The sequence below is a fragment of the Castor canadensis genome, chromosome 1 (genome assembly GCF_047511655.1).
Source record: "Castor canadensis chromosome 1, mCasCan1.hap1v2, whole genome shotgun sequence".
Taxonomy (NCBI): domain Eukaryota; kingdom Metazoa; phylum Chordata; class Mammalia; order Rodentia; family Castoridae; genus Castor; species Castor canadensis.
The window spans coordinates 51,624,948-51,645,716 of NC_133386.1; the positions used below are offsets into that span (position 1 = coordinate 51,624,948).

General features: G+C 38.4%; 1 protein-coding gene across 1 annotated transcript in view; it reads right to left on the bottom strand.

Annotated features, from left to right (window-relative positions):
• Positions 1–20,769, bottom strand: part of LOC109700795 (sodium-dependent glucose transporter 1) — a 153,156-nt gene that overhangs the window by 93,729 nt on the left and 38,658 nt on the right.

Sequence of the window (20,769 nt, forward strand, 5' to 3'; positions counted from 1 at the left end):
ATTATAATGTTATTACCCAAGGCTACTGAGAATATAAAAACAACTAAGAAATTTCTCTACTTTTCAGTAATTTTCAGTCTGGTGGCATATATGCAAATATAGCTCTAATCAGAACACCAGATAGAATATTCTAAATGCCTTAAAAGACATAGATGTCAAAAAAACGTATAAGGAAGACATCAGAATGTGCTGATGTACCTTATTTGAATATGTGTATTTCTGCCATTGTAGAGAAACGCATCTCAGAAATCATGCAGAGAAATCTTTCTCAAATACCAGGAAACTTCCTCTCTAATTTCCCTATCCAGACTCTCCATTTCCTACTCCATTCTCAGACCAAAGACACAGTTCTCAGTGTGTGGCCAAAGGAGGACACAATCACTCAGAGGATGTGGTTTGATACTCTAAAAGATTTGTGGGCTGGAGATACAGCACAGTGGTACAGTGCTTGCCTAGCATACACAAGGGTTTAATTTTACAGTAGTACTGTAAAATTAGTTAATTTTTAAAAATAAAAAGAGAGGACTGGTGAAGTGGCTCAAGTGGTAGAGCACCTGCCTAGCAAGTGTGAGGACCTGAGTTCAAACCCCAGTGCCACAAAAGAAACCAACCCCCCCAAAAAAAATAATAAAGAGAGTAGCAGTATATCTGCCTGCATACTAAATAAAACAAAAGTGTTATAACTATGCAAATATAAATGACTGCAAGGTCAAAGTGGTTACTATTGAAAACACCAAAAAAGAAGATTTTCTGTAGTTAAAGATCTATACTTTTTTTCCCATTTTGGTGGACCCAACTTGCATTTCCACTCAATTTTGGCCTCTTTCAAGACATTTTTGTAATAATAACAACATCTGTAGTAACTCAATATTCCTCTAAGAACCTTTAATTGAATGAAATAATAGTACACAAAACCTGTATTAAAATATAAAATTTGGGGGGGGGAAATGTTGTTATCTGGCAACTACACAAAAATTCAGCAATGGATAAATTACGCTTGCCTTGACTATTTTATTGCCACCTAAAGGTTATCTGGTAGCTAACTTGAGAATGGTTTAAAAAATATTTGCTAATCAACTTCTGTTCACAGTGTAGTGACCATGCAAACACTTCTGTAGATACCAGTTATAAAATGTTTCCCCTCCTCCAAAACAATATAGAACAATGGACAAGCCTAAAAAACAGACAGGAGTTGGAAGACAGTTTTAAAAGCTGTAATTGGCTAAAGAATTGCAAGACGGTAACCTTTCTTGAGAACCAACAAATTATGTACGTGCTGAGATAGACAGAGAAGGGAATAGACTAAACAAAAGCATCTGGAAGTTATAAGAACTGCAGAAAAATTAGATGCTGGCCACCACAGACAGGCAGAGTTTGCTGTGTGAGCTTCGGCAAGCTATCTACTAAGGAACAAAGCCTCCATAATCCTCAGAAGAACACCACAGAATCAGTTACTTCAAAATGTTATCTACAATGTCTAAGTTTTAACCAAAAATTACAATGCATGCAAAAAACAGACAATTGACATAAACTGACTCTGAATGGGTTCAGCAGACAAAGATTTCAAAATGTCTATTATAAGCATGATGGAAGAATTAAATGTAAAAAGTAAAATTGAGTGAACAGATGGAATCCCAACAGTGAAATGGAAACCACAACAAAACAGAAATCCCAGAGATAAAAAGTGCAACTAAAAAATGCATTTGATAGGCTCATATTAGCAGACTGGAGATGAAAGATAAGAAAGGATCCAAGACTGTAAAGGTGGAAATTACACAGTCCAAAGATCATAAAGAATAACATGAAACAAAATTATCAAAGAGAGTATCATCAGTGTTAGCGCTTTTGTCTAACATGCATAGGGCCCTGCATTTGATCCTTAGCATTGCAAAAACAAAACAAAACAGTCTGGAGGCATGGCTCAGGTGGTAGAACACCTACCTGACAAGTACAAAGCCCTGAGCTCAAACCCAGTACAGCAACCCCCCCCCAAAAAAAAAAAAAGAAAGAAGTGATTGGGTTAACAAATTATGTATATCAATATAATCAAATATTATACAGCAATAAGCAGGAGTGAACTACTGATAAATACAACAATATAGATGAACGTTAAAATAATCCCAGTGAAAGAAGCTACACTAAAAGGGAGAATAATTCCATAAAGTTCTAAAACATAAAAATTAATCTATAGTGTCAGTTGTTATCTGATAGGGAGTAAGAAAGAATTATGGAAGGAAATAAGAAAACTCTTAAGGGTAATGGATCATCATCTTGACTGTCGTAATGGTTTCACTGGTAAATCAAAACTCATCACATTGTATACTTTAAATATACAACTTATTATATATGTCTATCATATCACTCAATAGTTCTAATAAAAGGGAAGTGAAACTATATGGAAGATTAACAACAACAACAACAAAAACTGCTGGTATAAAAACAAAACAAAAGCAGGCAAACAAAAAATCATAAGGCTATAAAAGTCTGGGTGACAATATCAACCATCTAAATTCAGTTGACATTTGTAGTTCTATAATGTCAACAATCACATAAAATTATTTACAAGTAAAATCTTAATCACTATCAGGATGGAGTAGGGACAGATGGAAGAGTATCTAACATTTCTGCAGTACCTCCTAATCCATGGAAAGGACCTGCCACCAAATTGTCATTAACTCGAGCAATTCCATGAGTTATAATCTTCAGCTTAAAGCTAGTGTGATACTTAAGTCTGTAATCCTAAATACTTGGGAGGCAGAGATTGGGAAGATAATGGTTCGAGGCTAGCCTGGGCAAAAAGTTTGCAAGACCCCATCTCAACCAATAGTTGGGTGCAGTAGTGTGTGTCTGTCATCCACAGTTATTCCAGGAAGCACAAATAAGAGGATCATGGTACAGGCCAACTCAGACAGAAAAAAAGACCCTATCTCGAAAATAACCCAACAAAAAAGGGGCTGGTAGAGTGACTCAAGTGGTAGGGTGCCTGCTTAGCAGGTGCCAGGCTCTGAATTCCCTCAGTACCACCAAAAAGAAAAAAGATATTAGAGTATGAAGCAACTTCTCAAGGTTATGCAACAACTTTGGTGGGATTCAGACCAAATATTCCAATAGTCACCAGGCATAAGAAAACATGCACAATAAAGGAAATGCAAATTAAAACCACACTAAGATTCCACCTCACCCCTGTTAGAATAGCCATCATTAACACCACGAACAACAGGTGTTGGCGAGGATGCAGGGAAAAAGGAACCCTCTTACACTGTTGGTGGGAATGTAAACTAGTACAACCACTCTGGAAAAAAATTTGGAGGCTACTTAAAAAGCTAGACATTGATCTACCATTTGATCCAGCAATACCACTCCTGGGGATATACCCAAAAGACTGTGATACAGGTTATTCCAGAGGCACCTGCACACCCATGTTTATTGCAGCACTATTCACAATAGCCAAGTTACGGAAACAGCCAAGATGCCCCACCACTGACGAATGGATTAAGAAAATGTGGTATCTATACACAATGGAATTTTATGCAGCCATGAAGAAGAACGAAATGTTATCATTCGCTGGTAAATGGATGGAATTGGAGAACATCATTCTGAGTGAGGTTAGCCTGGCTCAAAAGACCAAAAATCGTATGTTCTCCCTCATATGTGGACATTAGATCAAGGGCAAACACAACAAGGGGATTGGACTATGAGCACATGATAAAAGCGAGAGCACACAAGGGAGGGGTGAGGATAGGTAAGACACCTAAAAAATTAGTTAGCATTTGTTGCCCTTAACGCAGAGAAACTAAAGCAGATACCTTAAAAGCAACTGAGGCCAACAGGAAAAGGGGACCAGGAAGTAGAGAAAAGGTTAGATCAAAAAGAATTAACCTAGAAGGTAACACTCACGCACAGGAAATTAATGTGAGTCAACTCCCTGTATAGCTATCCTTATCTCAACCAGCAAAAACCCTTGTTCCTTCCTATTATGGCTTATACTCTCTCTACAACAAAATTAGAAATAAGGGTAAAATAGTTTCTGCTGGGTATTGAGGGGGTAGGGGGGAGAGGGAGGGGGCGGAGTGGGTGGTAAGGGAGGGGGTGGGGGCAGGGGGGAGAAATGAACCAAGCCTTGTATGCACATATGAATAAAAAAAAAAAAGGATGATTTATCCCAAAAAAAAAAAAAAAAAAAAGAAAAGAAAACATGCACAAGAAATCATCACTCAAGAAAACATCATGAGGTACCCAAAGTCAGGTAACATTAATAGATATTTGCCCACCTCAACCAACCCCAAGAAAAGCTCATCATCAAGCTAAGACAGGACAAAATCCAAACCTCCAACAAGATGATACTTCCATACATCATTTTATACCCCAAGCAAAAATAACTCTACAGTTAGAATAACAAAAAAGGTATGAAAAAAAGTAATAACTGCCCCCAGCTGAACTGCAAAAATGGACTAGCTGCATCTTTTAAGGGTCCAGGTTTGGAAGCAGGGATTGGCAACTGAAGAATAAAAAGCACTGAGTGCCCCTGGGGAGACAAAAACCCACACTAAGCCACAGCTAGAGCTTATGAAAGCCATACTGGGTGAAAGGAGGCTGGAGGCAAAAGGAACTGAATGGGAACTGTGATTTCTACACAGACTAAGGATTGAGACATTTACAAGCCTCTAGGAGACAGAAAGGCCCTGTTTAAGGACCCACATTGTCTCTCTGGCTGGGTTTGAGACTTTCAGTGTTAGTACAGAGCAAGAGACTTTAAAAAAGGCCTGCTTCTAAACTGGGGACTTTCAGGTAGAACAAAGTGCAAACCACTAGGTAGGGAGGATGAGAAGATAAAGAAGCAAATGAAACAATGTAACTCCTACCCAGAATGACTCAAATTCCAAGAACTAAAGCCAATCTAGCCTAAAAACCACCAATAAGTAGACCAATCTGAGTCCTACTCCACAATGAAAATGTTTATATTTTTCAATAAGAGCAATGAATATATGGCTGAAGTAGTACAGCACTTGCCTAGAAAGCATGAAGCCCTGGGTTCAAATCACAACACCATCAAAAAAAGAAATAATTTTTGTTTTAAAAGAACAAGAAATTCTAAAACAAATGAGCAAAAAAGAAACAAAGGAAAGTGCATTAAAAATATTAGAAATCCTGGATATGAAAAAGTCATTGAAATGCAAAAAAAAATCCAAAAAGGCTGTGCTATAGCTCAGTGAAAATAAAAAGAAGGGAAGGGGGAAACAGGTGGGGGGAACAGAGGGAGGGAAAGAGAGAACATTGTGCAAAACTGAAAATTTAAAACCCCAGAGACCAGGAAGTAGAGAAAAGTTTAGATCAAAAAGAATTAACCTAGAAGGTAACACACATGCACAGGAAATCAATGCGAGTCAACTCCCTGTATAGCTATCCTTATCTCAACCAGCAAAAACACTTGTTCCTTCCTATACTCTCTCTTCAACAAAATTAGAGATAAGGGCAAAATAGTTTCTGCTGGGTATTGAGGGGGCAGGGGGGAGAGGGAGGAGGCGGAGTGGGTGGTAAGGGAGGGGGTGTGGGCAGGGGGGAGAAATGACCCAAGCCTTGTATGCACATATGAATAATAAAACAATAAAAAAAAAAACCCAGATATTTCATGGTTCTGGAATTTAAGCTTCACTTCACATTATATTATTACTAGTGCTTTTAAAACATACCCTCCCGTTATTTCCGCATATTGCTAATATTTTTTATTAGTTCATGTTTTATTAATTCATACACAATTACTTGTCTTCCAATTTATTGAAGCAGTAAGTTAGTAAACACTTGACACAATAATGTTTGTTGAAGTGGCTGGCGATAAAAACTCCAGCACCACATTCACCCAAAGGGCACTTTGGACAAAGGTGATTAATTTTGTCATTTTTATCCACCTTACAGTATTTCAGAACAGCCAACTTTTTTGATGCCTGCAGATAAGACTGAAAGATCCCAAATCAATGATCTAATGATACATCTCAAACTCCTAGAAAAACAAGAACAAGCAAATCCCAAAACAAATAGAAGGAGAGAAATAATAAAAATAAGAGCTGAAATCAATGAAAAAGAAACCAAAAAACCATACAAAGAATTAATGAAACAAAAAGTTGGTTCTTTGAAAGAATAAGATCGACAGACCCCTGGCAAACGTGACTAAAATGAGGAGAGAAAAAAACCCAAATTAGTAGAATCAGGAATGCAAAAGGGAGATAATAAACACCATGGAAGTTCAGGAAATCATCAGCGACTACTTCGAGAACCTATATTCAAATAAATTTGAAAATCTTAAGGAAATGGACAGATTTCTAGATACATATAATCATCCAAACTGAACCAAGAGGATATTAATCACCTGAATAGATCTATAACACAAAATGAAATTGAAGCAGCAATCATGAGTCTCCCCAAAAAGAAAAGTCCAGGACCTGATGGATTCTCTGCTGAATTCTATCAGACCCTTAAAGAAGAACTGACACCAACCCTCCTTAAACTGTTCCACGAAATAGAAAGGGAAGGAAAACTGCCTAACATATTTTATGAAGCCAGTATTATACTTATCCCAAAACCAGGCAAAGACACCTCCAAAAAGGAGAACTATAGGCCAATCTCCTTAATGAACATTGATGTAAAAATCCTCAACAAAATAATAGCAAACCAAATTCAACAACACATCAAAAATATTATTCACCATGACCAAGTAGGCTTCATCCCAGGAATGCAGGGTGGTTCAACATACGAAAATCAATAAACGTAATAAACCACATTAACAGAAGCAAAGACAAAAACCACTTGATCATCTCAATAGATGCAAAAAAACCCTTTGATAAGATCCAACACCATTTCATGATAAAAGCTCCAAGAAAACTAGGAATAGAAGGAAAGTACCTCAAAATTATAAAAGCTATATATGACAAACCTACAGCCAGCATTATACTTAATGGAGAAAAACTGAAACCATTCCCTCTAAAACCAGAAACTAGACAAGGATGCCCACTATCTCCACTCCTATTCAACATAGTGCTGGAATTCCTAGCCAGAGCAATTAGGCAAGAAGAAGGAATAAAAGGAATACAAACAGGTAAAGAAACTGTCAAAATATTCCTATTTGCAGATGACATGATCCTGTATCTTAATGACCCAAAAAACTCTACACAGAAGCTCCTATACACCATCAATAGCTATAGCAAGGTAGCAGGATATAAAATCAACATAGAAAAATCATTAGCATTTCTATACACTAATAATGAACAAACTGAGAAAGAATATATGAAAACAATTCCATTTACAATAGCCTCTAAAAAAATCAAATACCTAGGTGTAAACCTAACAAAGGATGTGAACGACCTTTACAAGGAAAACTATAAACTTCTGAAGAAAGAGATTGAGGAAGACTATAGAAAGTGGAGAGATCTCCCATGCTCATGGATTGGTAGAATCAACATAGTAAAAATGTCTATACTCCCAAAAGTAATCTACATATTTAATGCAATTCCCATCAAAATTCCAATGACATTCATTAAAGAGATTGAAAAATCTACCGTGAAATTTATATGGAAACACAAGAGGCCACGAATAGCCAAGGCAATACTCAGTCAAAAGAACAATGCTGGAGATAGCACGATATCTGACTTCAAACTATATTACAAAGCAATAACAATAAAAACAACATGGTACTGGCATAAAAACAGACATGAAGACCAATGGAACAGAATAGAGGACCCAGATATGAAGCCACATAACCAACTTGTCTTTGACAAAGGTGCTAAAAATATACGATGGCGAAAAGCAGCCTCACAAAAACTGCTGGGATAACTGGTTAGCAGTCTGCAAAAAACTGAAACTAGATCCATGTATATCACCTGATACCAATATTAACTCAAAATGGATCAAGGATCTTAATATCAAACCACAAACTCTAAAGTTGATACAGGAAAGAGTAGGAAATACTCTGAAATTACTAGGTATAAGTAAGAACTTTCTCAATGGAACCCCAGCAGCACAGCAACTAAGAGATACCATAGATAAATGGGATTTCATAAAACTAAAAAGCTTCTGCTCAACAAAGGAAATGGTCTCTAAACTGAAGAGACCACCCACAGAGTAGGAGAAAATATTTGCCAGCTACACATCAGACAAAGGACTGATAACCAGAATATATAGGGAATTCAAAAAACTAAATTCTCCCAAAACTCATGAACCAATAAAGTAATGGGCAAGTGAACTAAACAGAACTTTCTCAAAAGAAGAAATTCAAATGGCCAAAAGACACATGAAAAAATGCTCACCATCTCTAGCAATAAAGGAAATGCAAATTAAAACCACACTAAGATTCTACCTCACCCTTGTTAGAATAGCCATCATTAGCAACACCAACAACAACAGGTGTTGGCGAGTTTGCGGGGGGGGGGGGGGGGAAGGAACCCTCTTACACTGTTGGTGGGAATGTAAACTAGTACAACCACTCTGGAAAAAAATTTGGAGGCTACTTAAAAAGCTAGACATTGATCTACCATTTGATCCAGCAATCCCACTCTTGGGGATATACCCAAAAGGTTGTGACACAGGCTACTCCAGAGGCACCTGCACACCCATGTTTACTGCAGCACTATTCACAATAGCCAAGTTATGGAAACAGCCAAGATGCCCCACCACTGACGAATGGATCAAGACAATGTGGTATCTATACACAATGGAATTTTATGCAGCCATGAAGAAGAACGAAATGTTATCATTTGCTGGTCAATGGATGGAATTGGAGAACATCATTCTGAGTGAGGTTAGCCTGGCCCAAAAGACCAAAAATCGTATGTTCTCCCTCATATGTGGACATTAGATCAAGGGCAAACACAACAAGGGGATTGGACTTTGAGCACAAGATAAAAGCGAGAGCACACAAGGGAGATCTGAGGATAGGTAAGACACCTAAAAAATTAATTAGTATATGTTGCCCTCAACACAGAGAAAGTAAAGCAGATACCTTAAAAGCAACTAAGGCCAATAGGAGAAGGGGACCAGGAACTAGAGAAAAGATTAGATCGAGAAGAATTACCTATCCTGTGCACACATGCACAGGAAATTAATGTGAGTCAACTCCCTGCATAGCTATCCTTATCTCAACCAGCAAAAACCCTTGTTCCTTCCTATTACTGCTTATACTCTCTCTTCAACAAAATTAGAGATAAGGGCAAAATAGTTTCTGCTGGGTATTGAGGGGGTAGGGGGGAAGAGGGAGGGGACGGGGTGGGTGGTAAGGGAGGGGGTGGGGGCAGGGGGGAGAAATGACCCAAGCATTGTATGCACATATGAATAATAAAAATATAAACAAATTAATAAAAAAGAAACTGCCTGATGAAATCCATTATTACAACTACCATAAGGACAATGCCAATGTTTGCTTATTACTCAGTACTTCCTCTAAGAAGCTAAGGGGTGCCAGGTGTGGTGGTCCATGTCTATAATCCCAGCTACTCAGGAGGCAGGGGCAGTGGTATCACAAGGCTCACAGCCAGACTGGGCAAAGGTAGTGATATCCTGTCTCAAAAACAAAACTTTTTTAAAAGGAGGGGTGGGGGATGAGGTGGGGAAAGGATGTGGGAGGGTGATTATAGTGCAAATACTGTGTACACATGTATATAAATGGAAAAATGATATCTGTCAAAACTATTTTGGAAATGGGGGAATAAAGGAAAATGGTGAGGGGGTGAATTCAAGTATGATATATTTTATATGTTGTAAGAACGTTTGTAAATGCCACAATGTACCTCAGCCCAGCACAACAATAAAAAATAAATAAATACAGGGAGGGGTGGGAATGGGGACATAGTTCAAGTAGTACAGCACTTGCTTGTCATGTACAAGGCCCTGGGTTCAATCCCCAGTACCACAAAAAAAGGGGGAGGATAACAACCACTTTGCTTCCCTTAAGTAATAGGGAAATTCTATTCTCTTTACATATCTACCACGCTTGCCTGCTTTTCTTTCCTTTTTTTTTTTTTCTGTTTTTTGAAAGTGTTGGGGTTTGAACTCAGGGTCATACGCTTGCCGGCAGGCACTCTACCACTTGAGCCATATCCTCAGCCCATTGGTATTACTTTTTCAAATAGGGTTTGTGCTTATGCTTAGGGCAACCTGGACTATGATCCTCCTATTAACATTTCCCAAATAACTGTGATGACAAGCACATACTAACACGCCCAGCTTTTTCTGGTTGAGATGAGGGGTCTCATTGTTTTTTTTGCCCAGGTTGGCCTTGAACCTCGATCCTCCCTATCTTGGCCTCCCAAGTAGCCAGAAATACAGGTATAAACCACTGTACCCTGCCTTCTTTCATTTTTTTATTGCCAGGTAGCTTAGAGTAAAATTTGTTCTTTGCATTGTGACAACAAATAGACTATGATGGTTTATGTACTGGATATTATTTTCCACTTGGTCTTAACATCACATTCCATATTATATTTTCAAATTTGATTTATTTTCTGTTTCCATCTTACTGTTTTACTTGTATAGTGTTTTATGCCTCTGAAAACCACATAAAATCCTTTCTGGAATGAGGTAGTTAGTATAAATTCATACACATATAATCCTATTACTATAGTTGCTTAATCTTTGAAGTAACAGCAGGATTGATAGCCTATACAGGGAAAATAGTTAATAGGAAAATATTTTACTAAGTTGTTATAAAAGGTATTGAAAAACATTCTCCAAAACAGAGAGGAAATTCTCAGCTGTTCTTCACCTGCACATCATTTCTTCACAAGACTAAGACATACTTTAAAATCTGAACCATCCCCTAAAAGCATCCATTCTCTCTACAACCTCCTCTCCCCCACGGTGACCTTTTGTCTTTTTTCTTTACTGCAGGAACCATGTCCATGTGAGTGGTAGCTGGACCAAGAATGAAAATCATAACAAATAGTGATCAGAAACACTAAAAAACGCTGGAGCAAGTATCTTGTCTCTGAAAGAAGAAAGAAAAACTAACACTAACTGATCAGCTGCCATGTGGCAGATGATGGTGGGGCACTCCATACACGCCACTTCATTCAATCTTCAAAGCAACCCCAGGTGAAGTGGCCAAAGCTGAGAGATTAAGTGATTTCCCTAAGAGTGCTCCACCTAAGTGGAAGTCTCCAGATTTACGCTCCAGACTGTCTGGCCCAAAGTCCTGCTCTGTCCTTCTCACCACTCCTTATAAACAAGCACACTGAGTTTATAACTTCCTGTCAGTGTACCTAAGCTGGGGACCCCTTTTAAAATGCAAGAACAATTTATAACCCTTTCTACCAGATAATAAGGACCCAACAAAATTCCTTAAAATGCCTTTCGGTGAACAAAAACATCAGAACCCAGCTTTTTCAGAATGTTCTACTATATGGTCTTCAGTGTTCCCCCTCCTCTGAGCTTCTCTAGCACTTATCATTAGTGTTATTGATCCAAGGTTCTTGACCTTATCTATACATTGTCTTTATGCACCATGTGCACACGCGCACACACGCAGGCACACACATTTTGACTCTCCAAATGTAAGTTTCTTAAATGCCACTACCATGCCTTATATGTGTATCTGCTATTCTTCATATCATGGTAGGCATGCAAATAGTATCCAATGAGTGAGTGGGACATTCAATTCTTGAAAAGGAAGAAGTTGCTTCTAGATATGAGATATCTAACCTCTCTACCTTTCTCAAACAGGGCTGGATCTCCTTTGACCATAGTAAAGACATTCCTCCTGCTGTCCAGCAACATGCTCTCTGAGGAACCAGAAGAAAAGCTCTTACACATAAAACTAAAACTGCTTACAACAAGGTATCAACCATTTCTAAACTCTCTCACAATGAAACAACAGCCTTGATTCAAAAGATTCTTCTTTGAACTTCTCAGGACAGCATTGTTCTGATTCATAACACTAAATCCCATGTAACAATGAAGATTTTTTTTTAAAAAAACTATGTGTAATAAAAATGTTGACTAGATAGAACTAAGGACCGAAAACTGAAAGGAAGCATACTTCCACTTATCAGATTTGTACCCAGCACATTCATTCATTCAACAAACATTGATGGAGTGTCTATAACGTATGAGCTGACAGGAGTCTAGGCACTGAGGAGACAGTGGGGAATAAAACAGATACAAATCCCCATAGAGAGGCTTTTCTCCTGAGAACAAAAAGCTAGGAAGATCAGTGATAGGCAAGTTGGCAAAACCAGAACTTATAAACAGGAGACTAACCCAGCAAAATCAAATTTGACAGAGAACAATACAGCATTTTACACTTCAGGTTCAGTGCATTAAATGGACAGTTACGGATGAGAAGGGAATATAATGTTGGAAGTACACTGCTGGGCACTGGGCATCTTCACTCCCTAATCTCTAGAAGCTCTATTCAGGACAGACAGACAAGGAGAGAGCAGGGAATAGGGCGCACCACGTACTCTAGGGCCTCTTAGAAGTGGTGTCCTGCCCAGATGTAGTTAGACTCCCTACTACCTTTTGGCTGGGATTTGAACTCAGTGCCTTAAGCTTGCTAGGCAGTGTTCTAACACTTCAGCCATGCTCCGGTCCTTTTTTTTTTTTTTTTTTTTTCAGATAGGGTTTTGTGCTTTTTGCCTAAGGCCATGCATCCTGAATAGCTGAATAGCTGAGAGTACAGACAGGTACCCCCACACCTGGCTTGTTTGTTGAAATGGGATCTCACTAACTTTTTGATCAGGCTGGCCTCAAGCCACAATTCTCCTGATCTCCACCTCCTAAGTAGCTGAGATTACAGGCACCACATCCAGCCCCCAGATATTCTTTCTTTAAGATATCTTAAAGGTTAAACAGGCTTTATTCAAATAAAGGACGTGGGAAAGAAGCAACAGCATGCCACGTAAAGGGACAGCACACGCAAAATAAGCATCTGCAAGTGACTCCCTAAGGATGCTGTCAGAATCACAGCAAGGCTAATTCGTCAGTCCAAGAAACACAAATTTTATCCTTTAGCTCTTAGGGAGTCATCAGCAGGTTTTAACCTGGGATGACAAGATTGAATGGTACTTTAGAAATTTCACTCTGACAACAGTTTGAAGAGAAACTCTCATATGGGAAACTGGGAGGAAACAAGTTAGAAGGCTGCAGCAAGTGACAGGTGACAATGATCTCAACTTAGAAATAGTGGGGTATTCCAAGGGGACAGATTTGAGGATTGTAAGAGACAGAATCCACAGAATTTATTATTCACGAGATGTAAAAAGATGAAGGCAGTGACAACAAGAAATCTGGCAAAGTGACAGAGTGAAGGGAGAGCAGAGACAAAATCTAAGAATAAAGAAAATGAATAGGTTTGGGGAGTGGGAAAAAAGGGGAAGAGGATGAGTTTGTTAGAAAATGAAAGCACCTTGCTCAAAACGCCCGAATGTAAAGCAAATCTGTTTCCAACAGTACTCCTCAGAAAAGAAATAATGACCTTATGAAAATCTTATCATGGAACTTTCTGAATGGCTATATTTTGAACAAATCATTGTTTGGGGGAAAACAAGTGAGCCAGAAACTACTTTAAACTACTGTGGGGTTTGGATACTACTGGAGGCCACCTGAGGGAAGGAACTGGTTTAAAAAGAACAAAGAAATTTAACACAGACTTACAGTTTTCCTGAAAGCATACCTCACATTTACAAATTTCAAAAAGCAACACAGTAAGTCATTATACTGTGGAAAACAAAGTATGTACCCACAGAACAAATTGAAAAACAACTATCCTAATGTGCAAGTAGAGACTCGTCACAGGGAACCTCCCTCATTCCTGGCCTCTGACCCAGGGAAGTTAAGGCAAGGACTGTCTCCACACCCTCAGTGACTATTCCTGAGGAAGAGGACCTACCTGACTGGTGCCTTCAGTAGAAGAAACAGTCTGCTCAGCTAGCCTTCTCTGGGCTTCTCGTGTCTTTAGAAGTGGCCTATCCTTAGGAGGTCTAAATCTTCCCATTACCTATGACATTAACTTACCAGGCAAGTTACAATGCAAGAGAGGTTTGCACTGATCAGCTCACCCCTACTAGCCATACCAGCCTCATCCTTTAAATGAAGAGGCAGGTATTACATGTCCACAGATGGTGATGATAACGGCTGAAATTTATTTAAAATGTACTGTGCTAGACTGTGCTTCATATTATTAAGTTTCTTAGTCTGCTTTGTGCTGCAGTTACAGAATACCAGAGACTGGGTAATGTATAAGGAAAAGTAACTTATTTCTTACAGTTCTAGAGGCTGGGAAGTCGAGATGAGCACCCAGCATCTGGTGAAGGCCTCATTGGTATGTCATAACAGGGCTGAAGGCATCACAGGTGGGAGAAGAGGAAAAGGGAGAGAAAAAAGAAAGAAGTGAGAGAGGGAATGAACCTATCCTTTTATAAGGAATCTACTCCCTTGATAACCACATTAATACATTGATGAGAGTTCTCATGACATAATCACCTCTCAAAAGTCCCATCTCTCAGGGACTGTCCAGGAGGTGGGGGAAGGCGAAAGGAGAAGGTACTGGGCGGGGGGGGGGGGGGGGGGTGGTAAAGATAGAATAATAAAACCTACCATATGCTGTTTTAAAAGTGGGGAAGAAAGGAAAGTTAAGGGAATATAATAAAGGAGATGAATGTGTTCAAGGTACACTACCTGCATATATGGAATCACCACAATGAGGACTCCTTGAACTATTAATATAATGCTAATTTTTAAAAAGTCCCATCCTTAACACTGTTGCATTGGGGATTCAATTTCTAAAACATGAACTTTGGAGGACAAATTCAAACTATAACATTGTTATTTTAATAGCCACAATAATTCTGTGAGTTACTTACTTGGTTGAGGAAACTTTGGCACTGAGATGTAAAAATATGCTCAAAATCACACAAATATAGAAGGTGGTGAAGCTGGAATTAGAGCCCAGAGCCCTCATTCTTAGCCACTCTACTAAACTGCCTTTTAAGTGACTTAACCAAATATAATTACATAGCCTACATTAAGAGGATAAGCAAAGGGGTAGTATAAAAGAGTTAAATCTTCATCCTCCACTGAAGGAAGTATGTAGATAAAATCTAACTTTGAAAATTCAAAATATAGCCATAAGCATATTATCTAGAAATAGGAAGATAATCTTAAAAATAAATGAAAATGTTGAAAGCAGTTACCTTTGGAGTAGGTTTGCCCAGGAGAGGGGGAGGGGGACAGAAGAATGCTACTTTATTATAAGCCCTACAGAAACCTGATCTTTTATACTATATGCATATATAACTTTGATAATCATAAAAAAAATGAACTTTAGGGAGAAAACTGATAACAACTTTGTTATAACTAATGAGGGCATATGACTATGTCTTTGCCTTTAAAAATCATATGATCCCATTATGATGAAATGACTTAATAAAACTGCCCAGCAAATAGCCTATACTGAGAATGACCCTGCTGAGAATAGGAACATAATGGTTGTGTGGCCTGTCTCAAGATTTGAGAACTCTTATGATAATTCCTAGGCACAACATGAATTTGTGGACCAGGTATCAAAGATAGAGGCAGGTTTCTTAAGGCAAGTCAGAACACAGCTTCCCCGGATTTGGGGTGAGGAGGGGAGAAAAAATTTCATGCTCATAACAATTTTGTTTGAGCTAGGATCATAGTTTAATTACTAACTGGCCAGAACTCTTCAAAGCATAAAGACATTATTCCTTTTAGCAATGAGAATATTTGCAGGGTACAGGGAAAGGTAGAGGATTAAAGGAGTAGCTACAGAGGAAACTAGAGAAGAAAGGTCCTGGCTATAATAGGTTGCTTTGTGGAGCAATGTTAATTCTACCAAGAAAGGCAACTAACAAACTAGTATAGTAGAAGTAATTATTACCAAAAAATCCTTTGTGGCATTCTGGAGAAAATCATAAAGCTTTATCTTAATATTACTTAATAGCAGCATGTGCTGCTTTATTTATTTATTTATTTATTTATTTTGTCTTTTCTTTTTTGGTGCTGGGATCGAACCCAGGGCCTCACACATGCTAGGCAAGTGCTGTACCACCGAGCTACATCCCAGCCCGCATGTGCTGCTTTAAAAATTCAAAAGTATATTATACCTTACACTCTGGCAATAAAGAGTAATAGAGATCATTCAAGACAAGTCACAATATCCTCCTTCCCTTCAAGAGAGAGGAAACGACTGTTGACTGCATGCAAAGGGGTTTTAGTACAAGTAATTTAGGTAGGTCAACTCCCGGGGAATATTTCCCATAAATCTCAAGCCATCATTCCTCTATAGCTCAACACAGAACTTTGTATACATTATCCCCTAAAGTCTTGTGCTAAGTAGGATTTATTAAGTGCTTACCATGCACCAGGCACTGTCTCAATGCTTTATATGCATTACTCGTTTAATACTCCAACAACCTTTTGTGGTGTTTGGTACAGAACTCAGGGTCTTGCACATGCTAGGCCAAACACTCTACCACTGAGTTACATCTCCAGCCCTTGTTTTTTTGAGACAGGGTCTTGCTAAGTAGTCCACGCTGGCTTCAAACTCACTATGTAGCCCTGGCTGGTCTCAAACTCATAATCCTCCTGCTTCAGCCTCTTGAGTGCTAGGATGATACATATGTGCCACCATGCCCGTCTTGACTGAAGTATTCTTATTATTCTGAGGCAAAGACCGAGTTAAAACAACTTGCACAAGGCTACAATGACAACAGAGCAGAGGCAAGGAACTCATACAGTCTGCAGCCTATGGTTCTTGACCACTGCAGGAACAGCCCAAATTCTGTAAAGAGTCACAACAAACCTTGGAGCACTCTGGGGTCTCTCCTAAAATAATCATGAGCAAACAGGTCTTCCTCAACTAAAAGTACCAACCCACACAGACAAGTTTCAACCTAACAGATTTCTATCTCAGTGAATCAAATGCCTCTTGCTCATGACTGTTGGCCTCTCAAATAGCTAACACTTCAGTCCTAAGTACCAACTAAACAAAACAGTCCTGATAACAGCATTCCTATTCACAACTGATTCTGTCAGGGAGTTACTACTGAATAGCAGGAAACTTAGAGATAAGAACATTTGAGCTGCCAAAATAAACCATACTCTTTACAGACAGGCTGGATTACAAGACAAGCCTCTCGCTCGCATTCTTCCTTGATGGTATATATAGGATCAGGATCATCTTTTATATAAAGCAGTTTATTAAGACAAGTTGAGCTCATAACTAAGAGGAAAAATAGTTTAAAAGAAAGACAGAAATAAGCCAGGACCATTCATCCTTGGCTCTGTTCTACTATGTTCTAGATATCTTGATTTTTCTGCTGTGAACTGAAGTATCTAAAAAAAACTACATCTATATTAAAGATCCGAGCTAGGCACCGGTGCCTCACACCTGAAATTCTATCTACTTGAAAAGCTGAGATCAGGAGGATTGCAGTTTGAGGCCAGCAAATAGTTTGAGAGACTTCTTCTCCAAGATAACCAAAGCAAAAATGGACTGAAGGTGTGTTCAAGTAGTATGGTACCTGCTCTGCAAGAGCAAAGCCCTGAGTTCAAAACAAACAAACAAACGAACAAAAAGCTCTTGTAGACAGCTTGACCTCGGCTGACTAGAAAACACTGTGATTGTAGACAAGTAGAATGCTGTAGGTCACAAGCCAAAATTATCGTGGGGTATCTTACACCCTTTAATAGCTAATGACCTTAACTTTTATATCTGAACTAACATTCTCCTAACTAACAGATAAACTTCTCAGACTGTATTACTAAGCTTAGCAGACCTCTAGCCTGCACCAACCCTAAGGCTAAGGCTAACATCCTTACATAATATCCTGCAGATTTCCCTGCTTTGCTATATACCACCTACCTGATACTTTCACAATGTAATTGGTAAATGTATTGATTTATGGTTTTCTTTTGTTCTGTGACTTAGAAAAGTCCATGGAACCTGACATTCAGAGTAACTTGAACCCATGTCACTCACATTTAGCTTGGAATAAACTATTTTCTTATTTCTTTTAATCCAGAGTTACTATTTTACAACACTGCCATAGCACAAAAGAAAGATTCATCCCAAACTTATCTCTGCCATTCTGTTTAATATCAAAATCAAATGTAAATACCAGGCATCTGTTGAAAGTATAGCAGTGAAAAGGGAGCCTGATGACCAAGCAAGGCCTCAGTACAGGTGGGATGCAGGCAGCAGTGCTCCCTTAGAGTCCCATAGAGGACCCTACTCTGGGCCCTTGCACAACTTATTAAAGAGTACATGGACACTCAGCACCAACATGAGACGCACTCATTCTTGTGCAGGCGCTGGAGCAGCACATTTGCTGTTCTGTGGCCACAAAACAAAAAGGGATTTCACATAAATGCCATCATGTTGTGGCTACACCATTGCTGAACTTGAGACTGACATTGCTTTGGTGTGTGCAGAACACTTAAGCAGTGAAAGCACTTAGGTTTAACAACAACTAATTATTAAATCCTTCCTCTGACAGGGCATGAATGCAACGGATTCCTGCACAATGGGGCTTCATTTCCAAGTAGTGCTCAGTGTTCATTTCCTTGCTTTCCTTCTTGTTCAAATTCATGGTTCAGGTTATATTCACTAATGAGTATGGTATTCATAGTCACTGCACATGGAAAGAAACATATTGCAGTATTAAACAACTCACATTACTCATATATATATCTGAGTAAATATATATACACACACACGTTGGTGGACCAACGTAAGTGAAACATGATACTGGTTATTTATATTGGAAATTAATAGACATCAAATACTAGAAATTTGATTTTATATATTTAATAAGACTTGACTAAATGTGAAAAATAAATCAAATTCTATTTTAAACACTTTTTACTTAAAATTAAAATTCTTGGGCTGGTGGAGTGGCTCAAGGGCTAAAGTGCCTGCCTAGAAAGTGTGAGACCCCGAGTTCAAACACCAGTACCTCAAAAAATAAATAAATAAAAATAAATTCTTGAGCCTGGTATGGTGGTACACACCTATAATCACAGCGCTCAAGAGGTGCAGGCAGGAGGACCAAGGTCAAGACCTGTCTGGGCTATAGTGAGATGTTATCTCAAAAAAAAATTAAAATTCTTATACTATTTTGCCTTTTGATTTTTTCTCACATAACCATTTAAGTGAAATATCATTCACATCCCATAAAATTCAAACTTTTAAAGTATACAATTCAATGGTTTTTAGTATATTCAAAAAGTTATACAACCATCATCATCTAGTTCCAAAACATTTTCCTCACAGCCCCCCAAAAGAAACCCTAGACTTATTAGCAACTATTCTCATTCCTCCCTCCAGCCCCTGGCAACCACTTGTCTACTTTCTGTTTTTATGGGATTGCCTATTCTGGTAATTTTGAACAAATCTAATCATACAGTATGTGACTTTTTGTACCTGATTTCTTTCATGCAGTATATTTTCAAAGTCCATCCATAGTGTAGCCCATGAGTATTTCATTCATTTTTGTGTCTGGATAATACTCTATTTATGGATACACCACATTTTTCTTATCCATTTATTCATTGACAGTCATTGGATAATTTCTACTTTTCAGCTATTAATGACGCAACTATAAACATTTGTATGCAAATTTTTATTCAGTTCTCTTGGATGTATACACCTAAGAATAGACTTGCTGTGCCACATGGTAATTCTTTGAGGAACTACCATTTTCCACTGTGGCTGCATAATTTTACATTCCCACCAGAAATTTGTCAGGTTTCTGTTTTCCCATATCCTCACCAACACTGTTACTGCTCATCTTTTTTATTTTAGCCATCCTAGTGTGTGTGAAATGGTATCTTGTAATTTTTATTTGCATTTCCCTAATGACTAAGTAGGTTGAACACCTCTTCACGTTTTCATTGACCATTTATGCATCTTTGGAGAAGGGCCTATTCAAATCCTTTGCCCATTTTTTTTTTTGAGGAGGCAGGAGGGAGATATTGGGGTTTGAATTCAAGGCCTCAATCTTGCTAAGTAGACATTTCTACTACTTGAGCCACACCCCTACCATCCTTACCCCCCTTTGCTCTGGTTATTTGAGATAGGGTCTCACTTTTATGCCCAAGCTGGCCTGGACTGAAATGTTCCTATTTACACTTCCCGGGTAGCTGAGATGACAGGCATGTGCAACCATGCCTAACTTTCAGGGTCTCCTCAATTTTTTGCCCAGGCTGGCCTCAAATAGCAATCTTCCTGATCTCCACCTCACAAACAGCTAGGAATTACAGACATGAGTCACTGTGCCTGGCTCTTTTGCCCATTTTTAAACTGTCTTCTTAAGTTGTAAGATCATTTACATATTCTGGATATTGGTCCTTTAATATATATGATGTGCAAAAAATTCTCTCCCATTCTGTGAATGACTTTTTCACTTTTTGATAGTGACCTTTGGAGCACCAAACTTTTTCATTTTGATGAGGCACTATTCATCCATTTTATTGTTGCTGCTTGTCCTTTAATGTCATATCTAAAAACCTGATGCCTAATCCAAAGTCACCAAGATTTACACCTATGTTTTCTTGTAAGAATTTCATGTAAGTTGTAGCTCTTATGTGTTTAATCCATTCTGACTGATTTTGTATGTGGTGTGAGGTTTTTTTTTTTTTTTTTTTTTTTTTTTTTCAGTATTGAACTCAGGGCCTACACCCTGAGCCACTTCACCAGCCCTTTTTCATGTTTTTTTTTTTTTTTTTTTTTTTCAAGATAGGGAATCATGAACTATTTTGCCCAAG